General features: G+C 35.9%; 1 protein-coding gene across 6 annotated transcripts in view; it reads left to right on the forward strand.

The window, feature by feature from the left end:
• cyc (basic helix-loop-helix ARNT-like protein cyc) overlaps positions 1-26,679 on the forward strand; it is a 323,518-nt gene that overhangs the window by 136,947 nt on the left and 159,892 nt on the right. The gene's annotated exons all lie outside the window — the stretch shown is intronic.

Genomic DNA, 26,679 nt, shown 5'->3' on the forward strand with positions numbered 1-26,679 from the left:
TGATTATACGTACCTGAGTGGTGCTACTGATCTATATTCCGCGTCGCCCGACAACCAATAAGCTCGCAGTGCACTGACCAAAGTTCCAGTGACGAATCTAATCATTCATAATTGTCCACAAATACGAACAAAATCAATTATCAATGATTAGATTCTTCCGTGAAGGTTTAGTAACAGCGCACGGCGAGCTTATTGGCTGATGTCACACGCCAATTCGGGTGCGGGGAGTATATTACAACAGTAAATAAATACAGTACACAAGAATGCAATGGAAACATCATCCGCAAATCAACTACGCCTAGAAATTATTGTGGGAAGGCAGAGTTTTCGGAATACTGATTTCCTGTGATGTAGTGCTTTGTGAGGGAGAATGATACAGATAATATAAATGACATACCTTTACGTTGTAGTGTGGCAATATAATTTAAGAATTACTGCAAGTGAAAAGATGAGGAAAATAGCAAGTCACACTTTATTTTGTTTTCATTCATATTTCTTAAAGAAAGTTTGATAGCAAAAGATATTAAAATAGTGCTAAGAGCAAATGGCTAGAAATTGTTGATTATGAATGCAGTTCACCAAAATTATATTTAACAAAATTTTTACTGAATAATCAGCATGTGAAAATGGTTCGATTTAGCCACAAAGTGGTTAAATTGGTTATACTATCGTGACGTAGTTAAACTAATATTAGAAGTTTGTCAAATTGCTTTCGTGTGTGAATGTCTACGATAGTGCTACGCCCATTCTGGAAATTACTGGTATATTGTCATACTTCATACAGTTCAGGTTTCCAATTTATCCTGCTTTCAAAACAAAATTGCATGGTCATCTTTCATATTTGCTGTTTTCAGTCCATACAAGCGAATCGTTGTTTTACTAATATCAAACAGAACTTCAGGAAGAACTTTGGCAGTCTTGGGTGACGTGTGGCTCCAATCATAACTAATTCTGGCTTTCCAAACCGGAATTCACTATCTCAGAAGTCAAAATAACCCCACAATGGACACGTAATGTTGGGTCAACGTCGAAAAATCTGTTCTGCCACCAAGAGTCGAATCCGTGACCGCTTTGCCAAAGTTAAGTACGTCAACCATTTGACTGTGTGTAAGCACTAGTAGTAATGATATTCACTGTACCTTCGTAATATTTTGGTTTTTCATTTGACAATTGTATTTTACAGTATTTTGACAACTTTAATTTCCTTATTATTATTATTATTATTATTATTATTATTATTATTATTATTATTATTATTATTATTATTATTATTATTATTATTATTATTATTATTAATTAAAAAACATGTTCTATTAGTCTTTTGGTTCAACATGAATATTCTGTCAATTAGACGGGCTATTTGAGGAAAGGAGGAAAATATAATTGTTTCTTGTAATGAAAATGTTACAAATTAAAAAGGAAAAGGCTGCAATTTGGCCATATTGAGAACAGAGGTTTCCTAATGTGTCCCATTATGACATCAGTAGAAATTCTTTTGAAAGACACATTTAAAGTTCAGTTATTCACTCGTATATCTTTTCTATCCTATCGAACATGATGAAATGTATACTACAAAAGTTACTACACTATGACAGGTAACAGACATTGAAAATTTTTTGGAATATATGGTAAGTTACAAACGTCTTAACAACATCTCAGAATTTCAACCATTGATTTCAGAAAGTAAAGAAAGGTACGGCACTACCACACTTACATATCTGTGTTCGGAAGAGTTGTAAGCAAAAATTTTAATAACATAATCAGCATTAATGTTATTTAAAATTTTGTCAAAGGGAGGCAAGGATTCCACCGATATAAGAGTTTCACGTTTTTTTATTAGTATACAATTTATTAATCAGCATATGTTTCTTAAACTCAGTGCGCGGGAACAGTTGCCCCTTATTCTTCTCAAATGACGCCCCTGATAATCAGAGCGAACATTTCACATTGAAGGCACACAATTGGTCCCTTGTCTTTTGCTGTGAGTTCAATATATTCCTCGTAAACATATTTACCACACCTAGCACAAGAAATATGTCAAGAACCATGTCTTCTTCACAAACGTAATCTAACAAGAGATGTAGAAGGTCCCGGTTTCTATGATGTAAGCTTATTTGAAGAAACGTAATGTGGTTTCATGGGTTGTGGCATGGTTTGACTCCCATTTTTGTTTTAACAGATGATTGTTTGTAAGCTTTCGATAACAGAGATGTACCTCGTTTACCTTTCTTCAGAATTACTGGAACCATCTGTAATGATACAAATGAAATAATTATAGGTTTTTTTGAGTAAGAATATTTTTGGTAGATTTGTATTTTATTATTACTGTTATTATTTTACAAACTGATTGTTCTGAATCAACAAACTAGGGAATGTAACATTTGACTTCTCTTCCCCTCCTTACTCTATGATTCAAATCTGATAACACCTTTAACTGGACGGATGGAAAAGAACTACATTCCATGGTTGACTAACATTCGCCGTTTCATGCCAAAGATTTCAGTGACATTAGATTAGATTATTTCTCTTGTTTTCAACCCTCTGGGGTAAACAAGAAAACATTGCAGAACTTTTGATATCTTGTCGATAAAGAAAACATATTATTTCAACATTTGAGAACATCAAATATGATAATAAATTAACAATTACTTCAAACTACACCTAATTGAGAATCACATTGCAAAATCCCTCAATAAAATACGTCTATTTCCTAATATAGCCCACTGTGGTCATATTGCACAACTCTTGTTTCAATTGTTTTTATTCACTCACGGTAACTACCATAATAATAATAGAGGCTAAGCCTTATCTTTCTTGCTTACTTTTGATGCAAGAGACTCAGATTTGATCCTTGATGGAAGTGTGTACGGTACGGTTTGAATCCACATTAAACTTCGTGTGTCCGCGAGTTGAAATTACCGTTTTCCCACTTGATAAGAGATATTACACAGAAACAAACTAGTAAAACGTGAAATGAAAATAAAATTAAGCTAACAAAAAAAAAAAAAAAGGAAGAATTACTGTATTAAGGGCATTATTATTTCGCTTTTATATTCCCACATTTAACATTATCTCGAATTTTACAATTATATAAGGTATCTTCATTATTCCTATATTCCCTGCTCTTGCTTTTACGTTTTATTAAATCTTAATTTCCCGCTATTTACGGCACGTCATGTGGATCTCTTGCGTAAAAGACAAATGCCATCACAGAAATAGTAGAACTCGTTATCTGTGTTCTGGCTATCTGATTCCACTACATTAAACGCGCGGAAAACTTGATCGCTTTTCAGTTCCGCTGTTCTGTGTAGGCCTACCCATTGGCGCAAATCCCGGAGAGATGAGGGGGACATGGTCCTCTCCAATCTTGGGGTCCCCCAATAATCCGATTTAAACTGGGTTTTGGGGGCGAAAATGTGATGATTTGTGTGCGATTGCCACAAAGGAAAGTGAGCCAAACCATTTTGCAGTCACAGTGTTTATATAAATGAACAAAAACCACTTTGCGGCACAGTAAACATGTCAATACGTCTCTTATTTTGTTTATTGGCATGTCTGTTACAAATAAAGAAAAGAGTGACATGTAGGGTCTTATGCAGAGTCGTTCTGACGCGTAATTAGTACCATACTAAAGAGTTCGACTAACATGGTTCCTGCGGTAGTCAGGCCTTTAGTATGACGCTAATCATACGTCAAAACGACTGTGCATAAGGCCCCAGAATAAGGCTTAAATATGCCCGCCTTCCGATTTTGAAGACAACTCTGCTCACCGATCCTGCACACCAATGTTTTTCAACTTTGGAACATGGCTTAAAAAAATATTATTAGAACGGTCTTATCTGTCCACCCAATGTTGAAGACAAGTTTCCTTCTGGTGAATATTCGTTCAGTGACGACAAAGTAGTGGCAACCGTTCATGATTAACTACCGTATAACAATGCAAAACATAAATTGCATTATTTAGCCAATACTATGTGTATTGCCATTCAACTTCCTGATATGCAAAAGTTATAGAACTCACGTATGACGGAAATATTTCCGAGCTCCTGGTTCCTCGAAATTTATACAGTTTTCCTTCTGGTCCTTTTAAATGTGTAGAAGCGATATGTAGTGTTTGTTTCAATTTTCTGGTTCTTTCCTCGTTGGACACACACACACACCATTATTAGCTTTTGTTTGTTTGTTTGTCTAGAAGGGCGTAGTACGAGAAAAAATAGTAATGTTGTGAAGTTGGACATTCATTACACAGTGTCAATTAGTCGCTAATAAACACAGTAGTTGCCTTTTTTTCCTCTCCGTGAGCATTCACCCAAAAGCATTCCTACGTCTCTTCTTCGTAGCCAAGTTGCCCAGCAACACTTCATTATTGTTTCTCTGGACTGATTATTATCTTGCTTTTCTTTTTTTTCCTTTCATTTTATTTTAAAAGAAAAACAAAAAATTTATTAATTTGAAGCGTGTAAGAAGACAGGATAGGGATTGTTATCTTAATCGTGATTACTAGATCGTGAATTTTTGTTCTAAGTTGCAAAGAAGTTTGGCGATGCCAACAGGGAAACTTTCGTTCTTTATATGAAGACCACTAGTAGTGTATTTCGTATTAGATTGGGGTGTCTTTCTGTTTGGTTATGATCAGAAAGTCGAAAGTATATATATTAGGATTTAGATTTCTGGGCTGTCAGCATCTATGGCCATTTAGCCCGTCACGTATGAGGGATGATGACGTCCCTCGGCGAGCACACTATCCGGGGAAAGGGGAGGAAGAAAGGATTGGGAAAGCAAGGAAACGGCGTAGGACCTGTAAGTTAGGTACCACCCCAGCATTTGACTTGTGTGAATGAGGAAAACCCAGGAAAACCTCATTCAGGGTGGCTGGCCTCAAAAAGCGTGTTACACTTTTTCGACCGAGTGCCCCCACCGTCGAAAATATGTATTATCGCACTGGAATGAACATGTACAATTTTGTTATGGAAGAAACAAGAAGTCTTTAAACATTGTATTTGGTCATTTACCCACTATCTTATAATCTATATATTAAAATGCTAGGTTTATATACTAGTGGTCAAGAAAAGTTTATAATTGTGGCCAGTTCTTTTCGACAATGAGATCTTGGAAATCACAAGCTTTAGAAAGTGCTGTTTCTACTGGTCTGTTTTAAATTTTGTGTAGACCTGCCAGTCCTCATTCAAATGTTCAAAAATCGTGCCGTTATTGTTCTATTGAACGTTTTAGGTGCCGTTTTGAGCATATGTAGCTAGGCGAGCCCTAGCTCGGTATACAGTATGTAGCTAGGGCGAAGGAAAGATTAATATCCTTATTAGGCAACCAGTAAAAGAGTTATGTAAAACGGGTTGACGGGCATTGCAAGCGCTTTGCTTAAATCTAAATGGCAAGTCCTACTGCATTCTGGCAACTTCAAAGGCCTCAAGAGCCGCAATGAGGCATACTTGGATGGATATGGAGTTACAAAACAAAAAAAATATTTCCATTTGATATCATGACACTTTTACAAATCTGCCACAAACTGACTCCAACATGTACATTAAATGCCATGTTTGTATGTTTGTCTGTAGCAATTGACTCCCGTTGTGCCCTGTCTATTTGTTTGCGTAAGGAGATTCATGGTCATAACAGAACGATGCGCTGAGTAGACAGCGCAGGTTAAGCTAGTATGTAAAATAATAATAATAATAATAATAATAATAATAATAATAATAATAATAATAATAATAATAATAATAATAATAATAATAAAATCTAAAAGGGAGAACTATTTATACAAACAGCAGAACCTCGGCCTCTCCCTGAATCTTTCTAAAGATTGTTCAGTAGCTGTATTGTAATCATACATATTAATAAATTGTATTCTATATCTTGAAAATTGTAGTTTTGGAAATATAAAGTCGAGGAGTATTTATACGTACATACATTATCGCTCAAAAGTTATCGAATACTAGATTCAAGTGACCATTCACTATCGGCTTATTAATTGAACACGAGAAATTTGCTGCTATGTCTCAGAGATACTTCTGTCTGAAGCATAAAATTTCATTACAGTTGGAACGAAATACTACAAACAATATATCTAATTATATTTATTCATTACATAAACAAAAACATCTATTAGATCTGTCACTTGGGGCTTCAGATCTAAATGAAGAGATCTGTTATTTTGAGTTTCAATTCTGAATGAATAGATCTTTCACTTCGAGTTTCAAATTTGAATGACTAGATCTCTCACTTCAGGTTTCAAATGTAAAGAAATATACCTATCACTTCGGATTTCAAATCTGAATGAATAGATCTGCTTATTAGGGTTTCAAATATGAATGAATATATATGTCACTTCGGGTTTCAATTCTGAATGAATAGATCTGCCACTTCAGGTTTCAAGTCTGAATGAATTGATCTGTAAATTCGGATTTCAAATCTGAATGAATAGATCTGCCACTTCGAGTTTCAAATCTGAATGAATAGATCTGTAACTTCAGATTTCAAATATGAATGAATAGATCTGCTACTTCAGGTTTCAAATCTGAATGTATTGATCTGTCACGTCGGATTTCAAATCTGAATGACTAGATCTGTCACTTCGAATTTCAAATCTGAATGAATAGATCTGCCACTTCAGGTTTCAAGTCTGAATGAATTGATCTGTAAATTCGGATTTCAAATCAGAATGAATAGATCTGTTACTTCGAGTTTCTGATCTGTCACTTCGGGTTTCAAATCTGAATCAATTGATGTTTCACTTCGGATTTCAAATCTGAATGAATAGATCTGCTACTTCAGGTTTCAAATCTGAATGAATTGATCTGTCACTTCGGATTTCAAATCTGAATGACTAGATCTGTCACTTCGGATTTCAAATCTGAATGAATAGATCTGCCACTTCAGGTTTCAAGTCTGAATGAATTGATTTGTAAATTCGGATTTCAAATCTGAATGAATAGATCTGTAACTTCAGATTTCAAATCAGAATGAATAGATCTGTTAATTCGAGTTTCTGATCAGTCACTTCGGGTTTCAAATCTGAATGAATTGATCTGCCACTTGGGATTTCAAATCTGAATGAATAGATCTGCCACTTCAGGTTTCAAATCTGAATGACTAGATCTGCCACTTCGGACTTCAATTCTGAATGACTAGATCTGCCACTTCGGACTTCAATTCTGAATGAATAGAACTGCTACTTCAGGTTTCAAATCTGAATGAATTGATCTGTCATTTCGTGTTCCAAATCTGAGTGGACATGTCACGTTGGAGATCTGCCACTTTGAGTTTCTGATCTGTCTCTTCGGGTTTCAAATCTGAATGAATCGATCTGTCACTTCGGATTTTAAATTTGAATGAATAGATTTGCCACTTTGAGTTTCTGATCTGTTTCTTTAGTTGTCCAATCTGAATGAATAGATCGTCACTTCGGATTTCAAATCTGAATGAATAGATCTGTCACTTCAGATTTCAAATTGAATGAATAGATCTGTCACTTTGAATTTCTGATGTCACTTCGGGTTTCGAATCTGAGTGAATAGATCTGTTACTTCAGGTTTTTAATCTGAATGAATAGATCTGTCACTTCGAGTTTCAAGTCTGAATAAATCCCTATAGTTCGGAAGTCTACCGTAGTGTTACAATATAGAACCAAATCCAGTTGTTTTGCCTGGGACATAAGTAATTTCTTTAGCATATAGTTGGATAAGAGTAGGTGTAATTAGGACGCCTTTATTCTTTTCTCAGATGTTAATAAAGCTTCTTTCTTTTGATTATATTTTTTGCTTTCTCATTTTTTCATAAGAAGATTATAATATAGGCATCTTATTACTTTCCGTAATATCTGCTGAAACGGATCATCAACGCCAAACAATAGTAGAGAAGTTTCTTTCTTACGCTTTATTCTTCATTAGGTAGCTGCTTGTCTTTTTGCGTTCCTTCCTTTCTTCACATTGTAATGTAAGACTCTAATTTGGATGCTTTGAAACTCTGTCAACCTATGAGATAATATTGTGAAGATGAGCTTATGTCTGGATCAATGGTGCTGGCAATTTATATTATTATTATTATTATTATTATTATTATTATTATTATTATTATTATTATTATTATTATTATTATTATTATTATTATTCCCAAATAGTCACTTAAAGCTAAAATATTTCCGTATTAAAAGTCATCAATATTTCGGAAAGAATTTCAGGAGAGAGGAGTTAATTCGTCAAATACTAAACTGTTGTTTTCTTTACTTGTACAATAGTGCAAATTGGTGACGACATTAGATAGAAGCGAGGTGAATGGACAACCCCGATGTCATCGTCTGCCCCTGACTCCCCCCGAGACATGATGTGTTATAATGTAGATTATGCACTATAAAACTCTTATTTTCAGCATACAAAAAATATATGTCCCCTACAAACTGTTTGTCTCTCGGCTTGCTCCCCCACCAAGAAATTAAAGCTTGCGATATCACTGGAGCTGATTAACTGTCTGTTTCAGTCTGTCTCGCACTTTTTTAATGGTTTACGGCGCCTTTAGAATTTCTTGATGTTTCGACGGTAGCCTAAGGACATAGGGGTACCTAAGGTATATACAGGGTGTCAGTGAAATATTTAGAGAGCTTGGAAATGCGGTGTTGGAGGAAGAAGATAAAATGGACAGAAAGAGTAATAAACGAAGATGTTTTAAAACGGATAGGAGAGTAGAGGATGATTTTAGCCAGCATCTTTCGTAGGAAGGCCAATTGGATTGGACACATCTTGAGGAGAATTTTTTCTTCTTCATACACCATAGAAGGAAAGATGGAAGGAAAGCGAGGAATAGGAAGAAGAAGAACACAGCTGATCGATGATTTGAAAAGTAGAAGGAAGTATTGGGAGCTAAAAGAGGAAGCTGGAGGTCAAGAAAAGTGGAAGAAACATTTCTAGGCCCAAGCCTAAACTAAAAATAAATAAATCTCATTAGTTCCACGACCTGTCAATAGGCAAAGCTCTTAATAATAATAATAATAATAATAATAATAATAATAATAATAATAATAATAATAATAATAATAATAATAATAATAATAATAATAATAATAATAATAATAAACACTGTGTCAAATTTGGAAGATAATTCTGCACACCATAATATGGCAAAATGTCCTGGCCGTATACGGTAGAAAAGCAAACACCCTGAATGATTGCGCAAGTGATTCCCCAGAAATCACAAAAGTAAAGGTGGGTCGAAATAAGTGTGGAGAAAAGGGAACATCATTAGGAACAGGAGTACGTTGTCAGCAAGTGGATATTGCAATAAGATTCAGAATAACGGAAGAGTTGTAAATGTTGTGAGTGGTTGCATAATTAAAGGGAAATGTTGTGTATTGTACGTAAACGTACAACGAATCTTGCAGATAGGAATCATTTATGAGGTGCGGTAAAATTGCAAGAATTATTCAGTGTTCGTAGGTTTCCCTAAGGAAATTCCCTCAACAGAATCAACATTTTCACGTTTCTTATCAAATTTTACGTACTTCGTTGAGTGTCCAATTCCTATGACAGAATTTATGTGGTAAGATTAACTTACAGTAGCTATATTAAAGTAAGTTCCAGCCATGTTTATTTTATTAATTTGTTTTCTGCTTCTACTTCTGATACTTTTTCCTACACTTTTTTTTTTTTAATACAGAAAAATACACCCAGCCATCAAGGAGTGCCCATTATGCTATTTTGAACACACACAAAGTATTGCAATTGTAATGCTTTATTTCTGAATAACAAAGAAAAAATTAAGCCTTTATATTGGTCAGTCAGTTGCCGCGAGAATCTTCCTGGATTTTAACGTTTTATATAAAAAATTCTCATTATTCTTTTTTGATAAATTTACCTACGAAATTTTCCTAGATCAGGATAATTTAAATCAAACTATGATGATTATTAGATTGAGTTGAATTGATTTTGAGTTTTTTAACTTTTCGTTCAGCAGCGAGGCTGTATGAGACCTGGATCTACTGATTAACGTGGAATCCGAACCACATGAGCTCCCGCGGGAATCGAACTCGGGTCTCCCCCGCCAAAGGCGCGTATGCTAACCGCTTAGCCACGAAGGAGCTTTGTGATTATTAGATATTTGTGCAGTATGTCCGTCATAAGGCGGAGGTATGGCAGCTCTAGAGACAATTCGAAAGTTGCGTTTCTCCCAGTTTTGAAGAGCTCCTTCGTGGCGAAGCGGTTAGTGTAGGCTGCTTTGGCGTGGGAGGCCCGGGTTCGATTCCCGAAGGAAGCTCATGTGGTTCGGACTGCACGTTAAGCAGTAGGTCCACGTCTCATGTAGCCTCGTTGCTGAACGGGACTCCAAACTGAAAAATAAATCTCCCATTTTCAGTAGTCTGTCGCTCGAAAACTAAGAGATTTGGAACATGTTTCGTACTTTGATGTTCAGAGTCAGCTTCCAAATTTATAACAGGGGAGTTCATTAACGCCCTGTAGTGGGGTATAGCCCTTCCAACTAGTCTAATGGCTAACTCACGCACCTTTGGTCCACGTAGTCTCGTGTTTGATTCCCAGTGGGAGAGGGTGGAATGCATTAGGATGGTTCGGGTTCCACCTTACTGTAGGTCCAGGCATAATATAGCCTCAATGCTCGAAAGGGACGCTGAACTCTAATCAAACTTCCAGTGCGTCTCCTCTCTGGTCTTTTTACTTATGCATATTTTACCGTTCTTTCGAATGGTTAAGTTTTGTAATATTTGGGGCTCTAGTGACGAAGATTAAAACGCTAACAGCCACGACAGGATCCATTTGGAAGTCAATTGATTTTTTTTTAAGTTTAACGTCTCACGTTATGCCCTTGAGGTGACTCCATCGGAAATCGAACCCGGGACCAGTGCACCAAAGACACACGCGCTAGCCAGCGGGAAGGACTTTCGAAAAATTACCTTTAATTTTAGAGTTGGTTCTCAGAACCGAGGATATAACGTGGCTTAGAGTTTAAGGTGGAATTCCCAAGCAGAGCCGTATTTACACATGGGTCAATAATGTATTTGTCTTGGTCCGGGGCTGCAAATTTTGTTGGAAGAATTTTTCTTTATTTCAAATCTTCTGAAAATTTTATAATTATTGCTATAGAAAATGTGCCAGTGACCTCAGAAATTTGAGGTAAATTCTTGAATTTTCGGTATAATGATGAGACAGTTTAATACTTATTTCGAAGATTGTTATTATTATGGCCAAGTCGTGAATGTTGAGACAGATGATGGTCAACCAGGAACAATAAAAGTTGTACAGCTGCGATTTCTGCGTTGGATACGTGAAAACAAGTTTTGGTGGCCACGCAAGGAGCACATAGAGAAAGTTCTTCCATCGTTTATATTTTATGGACCTGTAACTACTGAGCTTGTTGACCCATTGATAATTCGTTGTGACGAAGTGATAAAATCAATCTTTACAACATTGAAAAATGCAGGATAGAAGTATTCTAGCTTTCTAAACTCAAGAAAACAAATGATTCAAATAAAGTTTTGAGCAGACAACCGTATTAGTTTTGTTTCTTTTGTTAGGAGTAGGCTATTTAACTGGTGCAATTTCTTATAAAAGTTTGGTGCAACTTAGTTTTTCTTACCAATATTATAGCCTGTTACAATAATTGCAGCCTAAAACAAAGTATGTGAAGAGTGCGGCCAACAAATATGCGCCTGGAGCCCCAATTTCATCTCCCTATGAACTTGCCCGAACTTGAGTGCAAGCGATAGCTTCCGATGCGTAGAACACGCCTGTGAAAGAACCAGACTGGTCAGATGCACCGTTCCTGCGGTATCGCGTTCCAAACGTGTGGGATGCCGTGAGATAACGCCAGTATTGAGGCGCAGCTGCGAGAACGCCTCTTCATGCTTCGAGGGTATTTGTATAAAGTGTGCAGTTAACACGTTATAGAGTTACAGACATAACTCCGTATCGTTGATCAAGCTCGTTGTTTCTATATTTTCTTCGTTCAATTGATTGTATTCGACGTTGCGGAGCCCATTCTGGTTAAGGCAAAAATGAAGGCTAGATATCGCAATCGAACCGAGCGCTACATATTTGTTCTGACGGACAAGGCGAAGGCAGGTAGAGCGGCAATCACTGCCTACTATTGTGCGTGCTAGTCTGGAACACGTACAGTAGGATGTTGTTGCGATTAGTTTAGTTTAGTTTCATCCTTTCTGTACATAGAGGTTGCAGAAGACAAGTACATAGGACACGTCAGAAATAATACACCAAATTACAGACAAAGATAATGTAAAAGGTAAAAAAGTAAAAAGTAAAATAAAACACTAAAAGAGAAATTAGATTACAATCGGTAAAAAAATGATAGTAGCAAAGAATGCACCTAAATATATACATAGTTTAAGAATTATACTCTAGATATTCAGAAACGCTATAATAGGCTTTATCTACAAGACATTTTAATATTTTTGTGCTCTTAATACTTTTAAAATGCTGGGGCAAGCACGTGGCCATCATTATTTGGTACTTCTCTTACGGCCACAACTACGAGTTTGTTGTGCCCGGTCATCGATTGTCCAACGCTTCTCTTCGCGTTGAAAATGCTTCCGATAATGAGGATGTTTCTGCTTGAGTTTCATGAAGTAAAGTGCCACGTTGGTCTTAACCTCGATGCTGGCGCCATCTCGTGCATCCCACACCTTTGGAACGCGATATATCAGGAACGGTGTCTGACCACTCTGGTTCCTTCACAGACAGGCGTTTCCTACGCATCGAAAGTAATCGACTGCCATCATCGGGAGCAAATTCATCGGGAGATGAAATTGGGACTAAACTTGGCCATACTGCTTATGTGTGTATTTTGTAGCCAAATGTAGCTACGATTACAATTTTTATTTTTTATGGTGAACTTGGGTTATGTGAGCGTTGTTCATAAATATTTGTGTTCTCTCTTTAAAGTTATTTTCTTTTTTGTATCTAGAAGATTATTCATGTAAATGGTTGTAATGTGTGACATTTAGCATGAGGAAACAAAGTAAAATTTGTTTTGTTTTATTTTAATTTTTTTGTGGGTAAAACTAACGTTATTCAACTGGTGCTTTTCGGGGCATTACCAGAAAATGCCAATCTAACTACTGATATTTGATATTTACTACAATTTCTTTTCATAGTTAACAGTCAATAAAAATGTCCACCCTATTCTCCGCAAAAACAACTGCTAATACAAATGCTTGTAATCAGGAGTAAAAGTGAGGGGGAACGCGGGGGCTCAAAAAATATGTACGGCGTCCCCCAGTTTCTAAAAAAATATATATAATGGGCAAAGATAGGCATCTCCATCCAAATTAAGATTGTGGTGTACAACATTGTGTAAATGGGTTTTCTTCGGGTACTTCCGTTTCCTCCAATTTTATCATTCCATCAAATCTTCTACCATAGTCTCCCTTAATCTAAATAGCATAAACATACTGAAAAATTCCGGATGAATGCAGAAGTTTTCGTAAAATGGTTGGAGCATTTCATAAAAAATATGAGACCAAGTGCGTAGAATTCCGTACTTCTTTTGATGGACAATCATTCATCACATATTACCACCTTCGAACATCAATTTGTCGCCTAAGACGTACCTAGAAGATCAAACAAATGCCCCATCAGCATCGACTCCTTCTGACAATGTTCTGGAAAGCCATGGATTAAATCGCGATAGAACTTGGTGCGACGTGAAGCGAAGAAGGTAGGGGGAATGGCGTCACGTCATGCCACTACCTACCGTCCCCCTACCTTCTCAGATTCACTTTTACGCCTGCTTGTAATAAAACAATATTCACGGACTTTGTATGAAGTGTTTAAATATATCACCATATCTAGCAGAAAGTAGAAACCCTTGTCTCATAATTACACCTTTGTTTCATCCTCATAAGTGTTTTACAAACTGAGAAGATTGTGTCTTATAATTACCCCGAGCCGGTGTAATTTTGGGCAACAGATTTTTTTAATTTTTCTGTAGAAACTTGCGACATACACAAAATTCACTCTAGGTACCTTCGTTAATTACTAGGAGAATAAAGCTGTCCAAGTTTCGTGAGGTTCCGTTCGGTAGTTTCCGAGATATAGTATCTTGGGTAAAGATGCCCCACTGAGTGAAGACGCCCCTTCTCGAATTGCTCAAGGCCTGTAACTTGTGGTCACAGGACTTGCCATGCGCGTGAAAGGGTACACAGTCATGAGTAAATATATGTGGAAGTTGAATCGGAGAAAGAAGCTGCTTTTGTTCAGGCCTGATCACAAAGTTGAGTTACTCTTATTTCAGTGTCTATAATTTTAGAGAGTGAAACGTAGTAATGCTCTTGACGGTAGTTAAATAGAAGTATATGAATAAAACATAATTGCTTAAGAACTTCAGTCTTTTACAAACGCTAGCGTGCTTTGTTGTGTTTCTGCGTTTATGAGTATGTCACGTGATCGACTGGGGCGTCTTTGCTTCAACATTGGGAAAGTTGCCCCAGTGAAATCGAAAGAAAGATGCCCCACTTTATAACATTAGGACAACCAGTTTATGACATGTTGCAAGGATTTGTACGTTCGTTATGTTTTCAACAATGTTTGGTTTGAATATGAAACACTTAATTGTTCTGTAATAACCTGTAATTAATTGTTCACTCAGAAGTAAATGAGAAATTACCACGTGGAGTAAGGACTTGGTCTCCTGGCCGGGTTGATGCTTTCAATGATGTAATATTCTATTTATAAACCGTTTTCTTTTCTCTCCTTATCAACATTTGACTGAATGGACTTCACAGATCGTATATGACACTATTTGGCTAGCAATTTGAATCAAAAGAATGTGCATTAATTAAGTTTTAAGCCATTTGTGCGTGCTGAATATGTATGAGGGTTGTTCAAAATACTAAAAAATATCCTTGAGGGAGGGGTCCTGTGATACACTTGATTTGTCACAACTTCCTTTATCTGTTTGAATTATTTTGAAAAGGTAAATCTCTGATTGAATCAAATATCCCTTCATTGCAAAATAAAGAGCATTTCCACTAATAAATCAGAATCATCATAGATCTACCAGCGTTGTAGCTAGCAAGTTGTTATAAGGGGAGGCATTACTTTTATAGGGAGCAGGTTTATACATATTAAAAGAAAGCCGTCCTCCCTTCTGGTCTAGTGGCTAGTACGTGTCCCTTTGTGCACGAAGTTACGGATTCGGTTTCCGGTGTGAACGCCTTAGAAAATTTGAACGATTACGGTGGTTTGAATTTAAACTGTAGGTTCACTGAATTAATTGTGATCGCAAGAATCCAAGTTTGAAAAAACGAACAAATGATAATAATATGTAAGGTTCACAATTATTTTTTCTCTTTTATTTTTATCCATTGTTTACAAACGGATATAAAAATTTTACAAGGAGAATATTTGTAATTTTGTTGAAAAATTTCTTTATAATTAGATAGATAGTTAGTAGAAATTAAAGTTAGTAATATTATTGGTACAAAAGCGTAGTTGCCTGTTTCTGTGATGTTGATGAACACATTTTGAAAAATTGTGAAACTGGGGCATCTTTCCCCCACATGCATGCCGAAGATGCCCCACTTGAAGGTTTTTATAAATGGTTTATTTTAAGTTCTTAAATTTACTGAAATAAAATTGTCTTTTGAGGTATTACGAACAAGAGCAAGATATTGGGGAGCAGTGCCGCCAATTTCTGTGTACTTCGGGGGAGGGAGGGGGAGAAGACGGTAACGTATGTGTATTTGGTTGTTAGATGTGCAAGGAAAGATTGCAATCCACATTTGGAGGCTCGAGCAATTTCAAGGAGCACAGAGCCCCGTCGGTCCCCAAGATCAGTGCCCACATAGGGTCGGCATTTTTTAGTGCCCTAGGGCAAAAATGTTAAATACGGCTCTTTCCTTACAGAAGATCAAACTCGGATCTCTCGTATTAAGAGCGATATATTCGTGTAAAAGAAATGTATGTGATAGGTAACAAACAGAGTTTGATTGACGATGGTCAAGGAAAGAAATGTTAAGTGTTGTTGCTAGTTGAGTATCTTTCGCAAATTTGCAATGCTTATTTCAGCAACAACAGTCAGAAATTGCACAACAACACTTATGAGGTTTTTCGCTTAGTCTAATGCAGGCAAGCAGCTATTTACTAATATGTCTACGTTACAACTTCCTTCGTATCAATCTTGTTGAGATTTACGTGGATACACTAACATTTAGTTTGTACCTTTTTTCTCCCCTGATAAAGTGATATATGTGCAGGGTGTTCAATTAATCTTGTTCATCGCCTACAATTGAGGAATCAGTAAAAGAACCGTGTTGAGTAAAGAGAATGTCTTGCGCACGTGCGTTTGACGCACGAGGTCTCGTGTTCGATTCTGGGAGGGAGAGAGCATCGAACGCACTACATGATTCAAATCCTATTTTAAATTGTAGATCTTATCTTACATAGCCTCGCTGCTGCCAAAAGGCGTAAATATCAATCAATCACCTGGATGAGCAGTGATGCCAACTCAGCACAAAATTATGTTTTTTAAACGACATTTTGTCAGCTTATTACTTCTTTAAAATTGATTGATGTGAAACGAAATTTTAGACCATACTTGACAGCCATGCTCAAATTAAGGACCTTATAGAGTACAAAATATTCAAGCACTTTTTCAGCAGTATGAATTCACCAAAGATGGAGGTAGGGCAGGTATAACGACTCACCAAGGGTAGTCGTCAACCTGGTTCGATCGATGATATAAAGAACTTGAGTGGTAGTAACTGTTTTCATGTAAAAATATTTTTAATAATTATGTATATAATACTATTCTCACCTTCTCTATCAGAATTATAAAGTAGATGAACGGTTTTAAATGGTTTATTAGTTGATACACTTTTAATGTATTTTTCATTCACACTGTCGTGCACACATACCTGAGAATTCGGTATCCATAAACAATTACATAGCAACGAACTATCTATTACTCTCTAATATCTTACAGATATTAAAAAACCTTCTTCTTTTGTTATTATTAAATTAACATTCTATAAGGTATAGTGCTTATGTATGAGCACTTTCTACCCAAGGTACAGGTAATTATTAACCTATCCAATATTTCGTTATATAAAAATGTCGCCCGACGATGGGACTGAATATAAAAGTCATAAACGAACTTGGCTTTTATCTTCAAGAATCACTGCTCCGTTTACAATAGAAATCTTACATTACATATGTCCTTTACATTTTGATTGCCCCTCGTATATCTTCATTACATTTCATATATATATATATATATATATATATATATATATATATATATAACAAATCTTTCATTTCATTACTACTTATATTTTTAACAATAAAGTTTCAACACAAAATTAATATAATGTTAACAATTTTTGTGTTTAATCAATTATGGGTTAAATTATAATCCTTCACGTTAATAAGAAAAAAATTAAAATCATTAGAAACTTATCGTTGGTTAAAGAAAATCAAAGAAAATGAAATTGAATAAAAATCAAAAATTAAACATAACCTATGTTTGAATGAGCAAAAGGAAGAAAATAAAATCTATTTTTACACAAGCAGAGGACACCCTTTTATATATATATATATATATATATATATATATATATATATATATATATATATATATATATATATATATATTTAGTCTTCTTAATTCCTATTTATTTGAGCAAGAATGTCAGGCGCGACTAACTCTTTCACTAGATGCATCCATTTTTCTTTTGTATACGGAGTAGGTTTCCAAACCTTTAACTCATCTATATTACGAAGTCCAATTGACGTACCCGTTTTAGCGTTCAATAATTCAAAAACTTTAGGGTTTATTTCCTTAAAACATAAATAAGGACCTGAGAAAATGTCACAAAATTTATAAATCTTCTTTAACAACATATTACTTTGTGGATGTTGTTTAACAAAAACTAAGTCATTGACCTTGATCCGATATTTTCCTTCTTGCAAAGACTCTACTTGAGAATTACGTTTCAAAAATTTGTTATGTCTTCGGATTTTTACCATATTCACTAAGTTGCAAGAATCAATGATTGTTGAATCCTCTAACTTGACATCAAAATGTTGTTCCACAGGGAAAATCAAATCAGAACCATTATGTACATTCGCAGGAGACACGCCTAACGTATCTGATATAGAATGATTCAAAAGGTACGTGATTTGATTGACATGCTTGATCCATTCGGCATGTTTATCTTTACAAAAGTGTCGAAACAGCATACCAAAATTGCGATGTACATTTTCTACCACAGAGCTACTAGGATGGTACGGAGTTACAAAATGAATTTTAATATTAGCCTTGTTCATAGCTTTGAGGAACACATCACTTTTGAACTGCGAACCATTATCACATAATATGTGTTCGATAGGGCCACAATGTGGAATATATACATTCAAGATTTTATTTATGATAGCAGCGGAAGTGGCTCTACGCAGAGGATAAGCTACTACATAACGTGAGAAGATATCCATGGTTGTTAGTAAATAAATTTCTCCAGTAGCTGCTCTTGGTAAAGGTCCATATAGATCGATTGACAGAAACGAATGTGGTCTCTCAGGCGTTATTGAAAGCATTGGTTTTTGTACAGCCTGGTAATTATGCTTAATTCGCATGCATTCGATACAGTCCTTGATATAATTTTTTATTTGAGCTCTCATTCCCTTCCAATAAAAGGATTTATTTATCAAGGCACATACCTTTACATAACCAAAATGACCGAAATCGTCATGATAGGCCTTTAATATGCGTGCTGTTAGCGTAGGTGGAATGCAAATTTTATTTCTAGATTTGAATTTAAAATCTTTAATAAGTAGAATTCCGTTAGATAATTTGAATCTGGAATTCCAATGCTTGGGACAATTACATCCCTCACTGCACGAAGACAAATGTTCCATGATTTGTTTATATTCATGATACTTCATTTGATGTTCTCGTAGATCTTCTATTGAAATGGTAGCTATTTCATCCTGTAAGATCTTAAATTCGTTGATGGACAAGACATGTTGTTCTTCTCCGGGAAACAGACGTGATAATGTATCTACGGGTCCATTATCTACCCCTTTAATGTGTCGTACTTCGAAATCATAAGCTTGAAGATCTAACGACCAGCGAAGTAGTCTGTTATTATATCCCTGTACGCTGTTAAGGTATCGCAACGAATTATGATCGGTAAGTACTATAAAATGACATCCGCTAAGGTATGGAGCAAATTTTTGTATCGCAAAACGTACAGCCAAAAGTTCGATTTCTGTCGTGGTGTATCCTTTTTCAGCTTTTTTTAAAGTACGGCTAGCACAATGAATGACAGCTGGTTCCTGAATAGTTGGATTAGGTTGCCAGAGTACTGCAGAGATTCCAAGTTGAGAACCGTCACACTGTACATAAAAAGGAACGTCATATCGAGGGTGATTCAAATGGATGTTTCGTTTTACGCACTCCTTCAACTTATTAAAACTGTGTTCTTGAATCGGACCCCATTGCCATGGTACTCCTTTCTTTATAATCATAAATAAAGGTTGGGCTATCTCAGCAAATCGTGGGATGGCTTTGCGAAACCAATTGAAAAGTCCTAATACTTGCCGTGTCTGTTTCACATTTAACGGTGCAGGCAGATCTTCTATGGCTTGTACTTTAGATTGACTGAATTGTAAACCAGAGGCATCAATTTGGTATCCAAGAAATTCTATGGAATTCTGCAGAAATTTTGATTTCTGTAGGTTGATAGTAAGGCCTGAACTTTCCAATCTGTCTAAAACTATATCTAAGTACTTCAAATATTCATGTGGATTTTTCCCCATGATTAAGATATCATCGGCGTAGGTTATCACGTTGCTACGTAAGTCTTGACCCAAGACTTTGTTCAAGCAGGATGATAACGCCGCACTACCATTAATAAGCCCAAAAACTACACGGTTGTATTCGTATAAGTGACCTTCAAAACTAAATGCTGTGTACGGTTTTGAATCTTCATGTAATTCGACTTGATTGTATGCCATTACTAGATCTAAATTTCCGAAGACTGCATTCCCTTGTAAAGAGGCTAGTATTTCTTCCATTGGGGGATACCTCACTTGTTCCAGATCAATGTGACAATTCGTGCGTCTCAAATCTAAAACCACACGTAGAGAACCATTTTTCTTTGGAACAACATGTAATGGATTAAGGTGAATGCTTCGTGAAGGCCTAATGATCCCATCTCTTAGCATATCCGTAATTTGCTGGCGTACATTTTCCCTGTATCTATATGGGATTATATAAGGCTTGGTCACTATGGGTTTGTCTGTTTTAACTTTAAAAGAATAAATAAAATCCTTACAAAGCCCAGGACGTTCTGAAAAGACATTTCTATGTTTGTATAGAATATCCTTAAAGTCAGCTTTTACTGTATTATCTGTAAAATCAAGACTGCTTTCGAGTGACTTAACACGCTCAGAAAATAATACATCATCTTTTAAACCCATCAAATTTTGTGTGTCTTCCATTCGTTGATCATTTAATTGACCACTTTCTGAACGAACAGAAACATTATTCACTACATGAGAAATATTATTATATTGACAAGCAATATTATCTAATTTTGGAAGCAGTTTCTGAACGATTTCCTGAGGTAAACCAGGTATCGTCAACGTTTGGTTTCTAAAATCGAGCATGACACGCAATTGCGATAATAAATCTAAACCCATAATCACTTTTTCATTCAGTTCCTTTATTACTAAAATAGGGATTGATATTTCAAAATCTTGAATAGTTATTGTCACACGAGTAATTCCAGCTACTCTCTTTTTATGTTTACCGGTAAAATCAATTATAATAAGCCGAGCCTTTTGTAACTTAGGATTCGAATAATTACTAGTAATTGTTTTCCACAGCGAATACGATAATAAGGAGGCATTTGCTCCTGTATCAAGTAAAGCTTCAGTGCTTAACCCATTGATTTTGATAGGTATTTTAGCTGTACTATATGATTTTAAAAATACAAAATTTTTTTCAATATCAAAACCATCATTGACAATATCATCTTTGAACCAACAACGATTTACTACAGGCATAAATTGGTACCGACATCTATTAACTGCTATTTCCGAATAATTATTTACAGAGACATCATGTGAAAGTTCATTTTTATCATTAACATGAATATGTAAGTTGGAATATAAATGTTCATAAGAATCAGTATCTGACGTGCATTTGACATTATCGCTTAACTTTGTAGCTAAATGTTCATGAGAATCTACAGCTGATATGGGTTTAACCCCTACCACATCAGCCGCAATTAGTTTAAATTCATACTCGTGTATGGTTCCAATAAAGTACATTGTACAGCACAATCATGATTATGCCCCGTATTACTGTTCTGTACAGTGCTTACTTCAATACCTGGATCTTGATGCGAAGTGTCATCTCTTGACCCCCGATTACGTCTATCCACGTAGTGTCCTGTATTCCTGGAATTTCGCCATGTATTTCGTCGATTTTTAAATTTATTTTGACTATATGGTCTAACATAAGGATTGCCACGATTAATTAGGTTAGGTGTATTCCCTACATAGTTCTGCCTATTTTGCTCGTTTGGATTACTAGAATTTACTCGGCTTCGGTTGTATTCCGTATCGTTCATACTACGGATATCTAGATTCCTAACAGGTACAAAATGATCTGAATTATTCTTACTTTTACTCACACCTGCTTGTTGATTCAAAGCATGGTATTGAGTTTCATAACATTGAACGAGCATTAACAAATGGTTGAAACTCATACACTGTGTAGAAAACAAGATTTGTTGTAACTTAAATGGGAGCAAATTTCGAATGGATGCTATTATTCTAGATTCCGACTGCAATGGATTAACAACTTTTAATTCGTTGTAGGTATTTACAACAAACTCGACAACAGATTTGTGTAAACGAGGATTGAAATGTTGATTTCTAATCGTGGCATCTCTATTTGCAAGCAAAAAATCATTTTCATAATTGGCGATCAGCGCTGCCTTGAATTCCTCATATGTATTGATGTGATCACGTATTGCCTTAAACCATAAGGAACATGGTGGGAGTAATAAATGAGGGATTAGCTTCATATATTGTGATCTATCTATACACATTATATTGCATTCGTCCTGAAATTTTTCCAGGAACGAAGTAGCATTCTCATTACATTTACCACTGAATTTACTCATGGCACGTATTTCACTCATCTTAACGCTTAACTTTACCTTCCTTTTATCGTTCCGAGTACTTATTGGGTGACAATTCCTATCCATGACGTGATGTGTTGTTGTACCGTCTCTTATCCGTCCATCAGTACTCTTCGGATGAATTTCCTCCAAAATAAGGTCCTCATCAGATGTGGGTGGAGGCGAGGTCATCTCTTGTGAATGGGGAAACTCCAAATGATCACTGACCGTATTATTGTGGTGTGCGTTGTCCTTGACCTGTAGCTTCCTCATTTCCTCCTGTAGAGTAGCTATCAGTTGTGTATTTGCACGTATGTTGTTTGAATTATTGGTGACCTGAACCTTTTGCTGACGAACAGAAGATTCCATTACTTCTAAATCCTTTTTTACACCACTGATTTCTTGTATAATGTGGTCGTGATTATCCTGACAATCCTCAGATATTCTATTTAACTTTTCCTCGAACTGTGAGGTGATGTCATCCATCGCCTGGATAATTGATTGTTTCGTTTCATCTGACTTCTGTTCCATTCGTTTACTTAATTCCTCATATCGCTTGTTGGATTCTTCAGACTTCTGTTCTATCGTCTGTTTCAATTCCTCGTATTGCTTGTTGTTTTCTTCGGACTTCTGTTCTATCGTCTGTTTCAATTCTTCGTATTGTTTGTTGAATATATGAACCAAATTTTGTTCCAGTCGCTTCATGGCTTCCGAATCGTCTTTACGATATTGTTCTTGCCGCTGTAAGGCCAACAAGATTCGGTCTTCTAGTGTCATTCCTGGTGTTACACTATGTTCACCGTTGTCACTATCATTGGGTTCATTCTCCATAGCGTTACCGTTCATTTTTCTTATTATTATTCTACCACTTCTCAGTCTTGTGAAATTTGTATTCATTAACTTTATTACAAAAGTAAATTCACCCTTACTTTGCTTCGGGTAGCGAATTTACAAGAAATCCCGGGTGAGGTAAACCAAAATTTTTATAACGACTCACCAAGGGTAGTCGTCAACCTGGTTCGATCGATGATATAAAGAACTTGAGTGGTAATAACTGTTTTCATGTAAAAATATTTTTAATAATTATGTATATAATACTATTCTCACCTTCTCTATCAGAATTATAAAGTAGATAAACGGTTTTAAATGGTTTATTAGTTGATACACTTTTAATGTATTTTTCATTCACACTGTCGTGCACACATACCTGAGAATTCGGTATCCATAAACAATTACATAGCAACGAACTATCTATTACTCTCTAATATCTTACAGATATTAAAAAACCTTCTTCTTTTGTTATTATTAAATTAACATTCTATAAGGTATAGTGCTTATGTATGAGCACTTTCTACCCAAGGTACAGGTAATTATTAACCTATCCAATATTTCGTTATACAGGTAGTCAATGGGTTATGAGTCAACATGACGTGACCCACTGTGACCCACCACCCACCGTGACCCATTCTGACCCACCGACCCACCATGACCCACTACGACCCATCAACTCACTCCCCTCAGTGCGTTGTAGACAGCATCTTCTGAACACTGGTGAATTTCTCTACCTTTTACTTTCAAGGCCTCAATTTTCTTCCGAGGCCTCGGTGTATCAGTAGTAGAGAGTTCACCTTTGGTACATAGGGTCCTTGGTTCGATCTCAGCTTGCGCAAAGTGAACTTTGTGGTGGACAAACACCATGTAAGTGGATTTCCTCAGGGTTCTCCCGTTTTCTCCTACTTTCTGCATTCAACAATTTCATTCATTTCTCATCATCAGCGTCTCCTTTAGCCTACCCGACATTTTCGTGGGTCGTAAAACTGAAAGGTCACGTTTCATTTCAATTCCATAGTCTTTTAGCCAATTTTACTTGTTCCTGGAGGCGTGCCTTGTTACCTGTCAGATAAAGTTAAGAGATGCAAGAGCTTGGAAAAAGATTATTAAAAAATGTCATGTTTCGTGAACTCCGAACATGGTGTAAGTTTACTGTTTGCCACAACAAAATATGTGCCTTTTTTCTTTGATCCCTCTAGTATTCTTTTCCTGTCTTCAAGTTTGAATTTAAGAAACTACAAAACCCGAATAATAACTTAGTGGCGTAGCGTGGTTTTCTGCTTAGGGGAAGCTCGTATTTTTCACACATCCTTTAATCATTATCTCATTACTTATATGAATACATCATTATATTTATTCAGGGAAAGCTGCGTATCTGCAGCTTACATGGACTACGCCCCTGATATACGTATAATATATAGTATAATTTTCATACACTGATAAGTAGGTTAGGCAACCAACATTACATTAATGTTAGGTTGGATTGCCTAACAACCTCGCATGCAAATAAGACACTGACAGTTTCAAATACAATCAAGATAGTAAGTCCGAGACCGAACCGAGGACTCGGAAGAGCTACAATTACGTATCATTTGTTGTATAGAAACTTCTCTAATTCTAGAATCTACTACAGGACGCGAAGGTTATGGTTAAATGTAGACATCTTTAAAAAAGAGAAAAAAATTAATTTTCTTAATATTCTGAAAAGAAGCCTGTATTTTGCCAAAGAAAACCTTCCATGATATTTAACTAGAAAGAATTTTGGAATCTCAGTTGAATAAGTATGAAATAGACGAAACTGGAGAAAATTTGAGAGGAAAATGAGAAGTTGTGAATAAAGTGGAATAGCGATTTCACCTTTCTCTGTGTCTTAGAATTGTGATTACTTTGTTTTCTTCTTTTCAGGTTTCCTGCTATCTGTTATCTGTTGTTCGTCCACATTTTGTCGTGGTTACACACCCTATCTTTCATAGGCGAAATTGATTACTTTTTTTCCCGCCATCTACTGTCAGTATCCCTGTCATTATAATGGTTACGATCTGAAACGAAACCTAGCCATTTTTCATTCTATTTCAGTATTCTTAGTATGTTGCATAGGAAAAAAAAAAAAACAAAATATGGCGGTTACAATTGGTAAGGAGCAGGATGTGACGTAACACTATTCTAGTCCATTTTTAGTTGGGTAAAGTGATTTTATTTTGTCACTTTTTGTGTTTTCTTAGCAATAAATCAGCCATTTTGAAGATGGGTATTATGCGCGTGTCACTTAGGAAGTATTTCCGTAGTTTTAATAGTATGCTATATACAGAGCCGGCTCTAGGGAATTTGCCGCCCTGATCAGTGACATCATTTGCCGTTCCCTTTCTCCAAAAAGAACAAATCTTAAAAGCAACGACTTTAATTAAGCTACCCCATTATGAACGAAGGGGAAAGGGAAAGAACACTCGTACTCGGACAGACCTAGACACTACAAATACAATGTCATTGTCTCTGTTTTTCTAAATAATAATAATAATAATAATAATAGTAATAATAATCTATTATGTTATAGTAATAATAATCTATTATGTTATTGAAAGATCAAGCAAACACACCCGCAGAGGAAGGATGGCAGTCCTTTTTATAGAATTCAATATCGAGCTTCAATCTCAATACATTAGTCTGCAATTCCAGTGCATCGAGCTCTTTTATCTTTATTTCTTGATTTTCCTTCTACATTTGCTGAAAAAATAAAAACTTGCTTCCAACTTGAGTGATAAGGAACTTGTTTGTGACAAAGACAAAACTAGTTTTTATATCAAAACTGTGATAACTAACTAAATGGAACAGGTGTTTGCTACTGTTCGAGAATTGAGTTCTTGTATTTTATAACCAGTCAAGCAGTTCATGCTGGAATTTGTTTGAACATTTGCTTTAGCACTGTCCATGTGACCTTAAACTAGTGCGACCTAAACAGTTTAGTAATTTTAACTACGATCATCGTGAAGTCTGTTTGCAACTAGATATATTTATTGACAGGTTTTGCTGCCCCGTGCAAATACGCTTATTACACATATGGATACTATTGTTACTAAAGTATCAGTAAAGCCATGGATGCCCTAAATAATAGAATCTTTCAATGAATGAGTAGCTATAAGACAAACAGTTTAAATATGCACTCAATTATAACAATTATAATAACATATGGTGAAAAAATTTGCACAAAGTTTGCCACACTGCAGATCCTGGCAACAGTGGACTGTGGCACACGATATGAGCTATGCAGGAAGAGTAGTGTACCTGCCGTGCATTAGCGTGTGCAGGAAAAGAATGACACAGAATGAAATGAATCTGGCGTTAAATGAGGAAGAGCATCGTAAAATAATCGTGTAATATTGGAAAGACAATCGGAATGTGCCTGATTCAGTGCGTTTTTCTCCGAAATCAAAATATCCACAGAAGGTGTTGCTATGGCTTGCGATGAGTGAAAAGGAACTCTCTAAACAGCAGTTTTTCACCATCTGTCTTGCGCTAAATAGTGACCGGTATGTAAAGTTATGTCTGCCGAAAGTTAAACAGTTTATCAACACGTATCATCGTGGAGACAATGTGGTGTTTTGACCAGATTTATCCATCTGTCACTACGCTACAGAAGTCTTGCAGCCATTGCACACTACGGTATACGCAACATAACCAAA

Source organism: Thermobia domestica, chromosome 10, assembly GCF_964235325.1.
Source record: "Thermobia domestica chromosome 10, izTheDome1.hap1.1, whole genome shotgun sequence".
NCBI lineage: Eukaryota > Metazoa > Arthropoda > Insecta > Zygentoma > Lepismatidae > Thermobia > Thermobia domestica.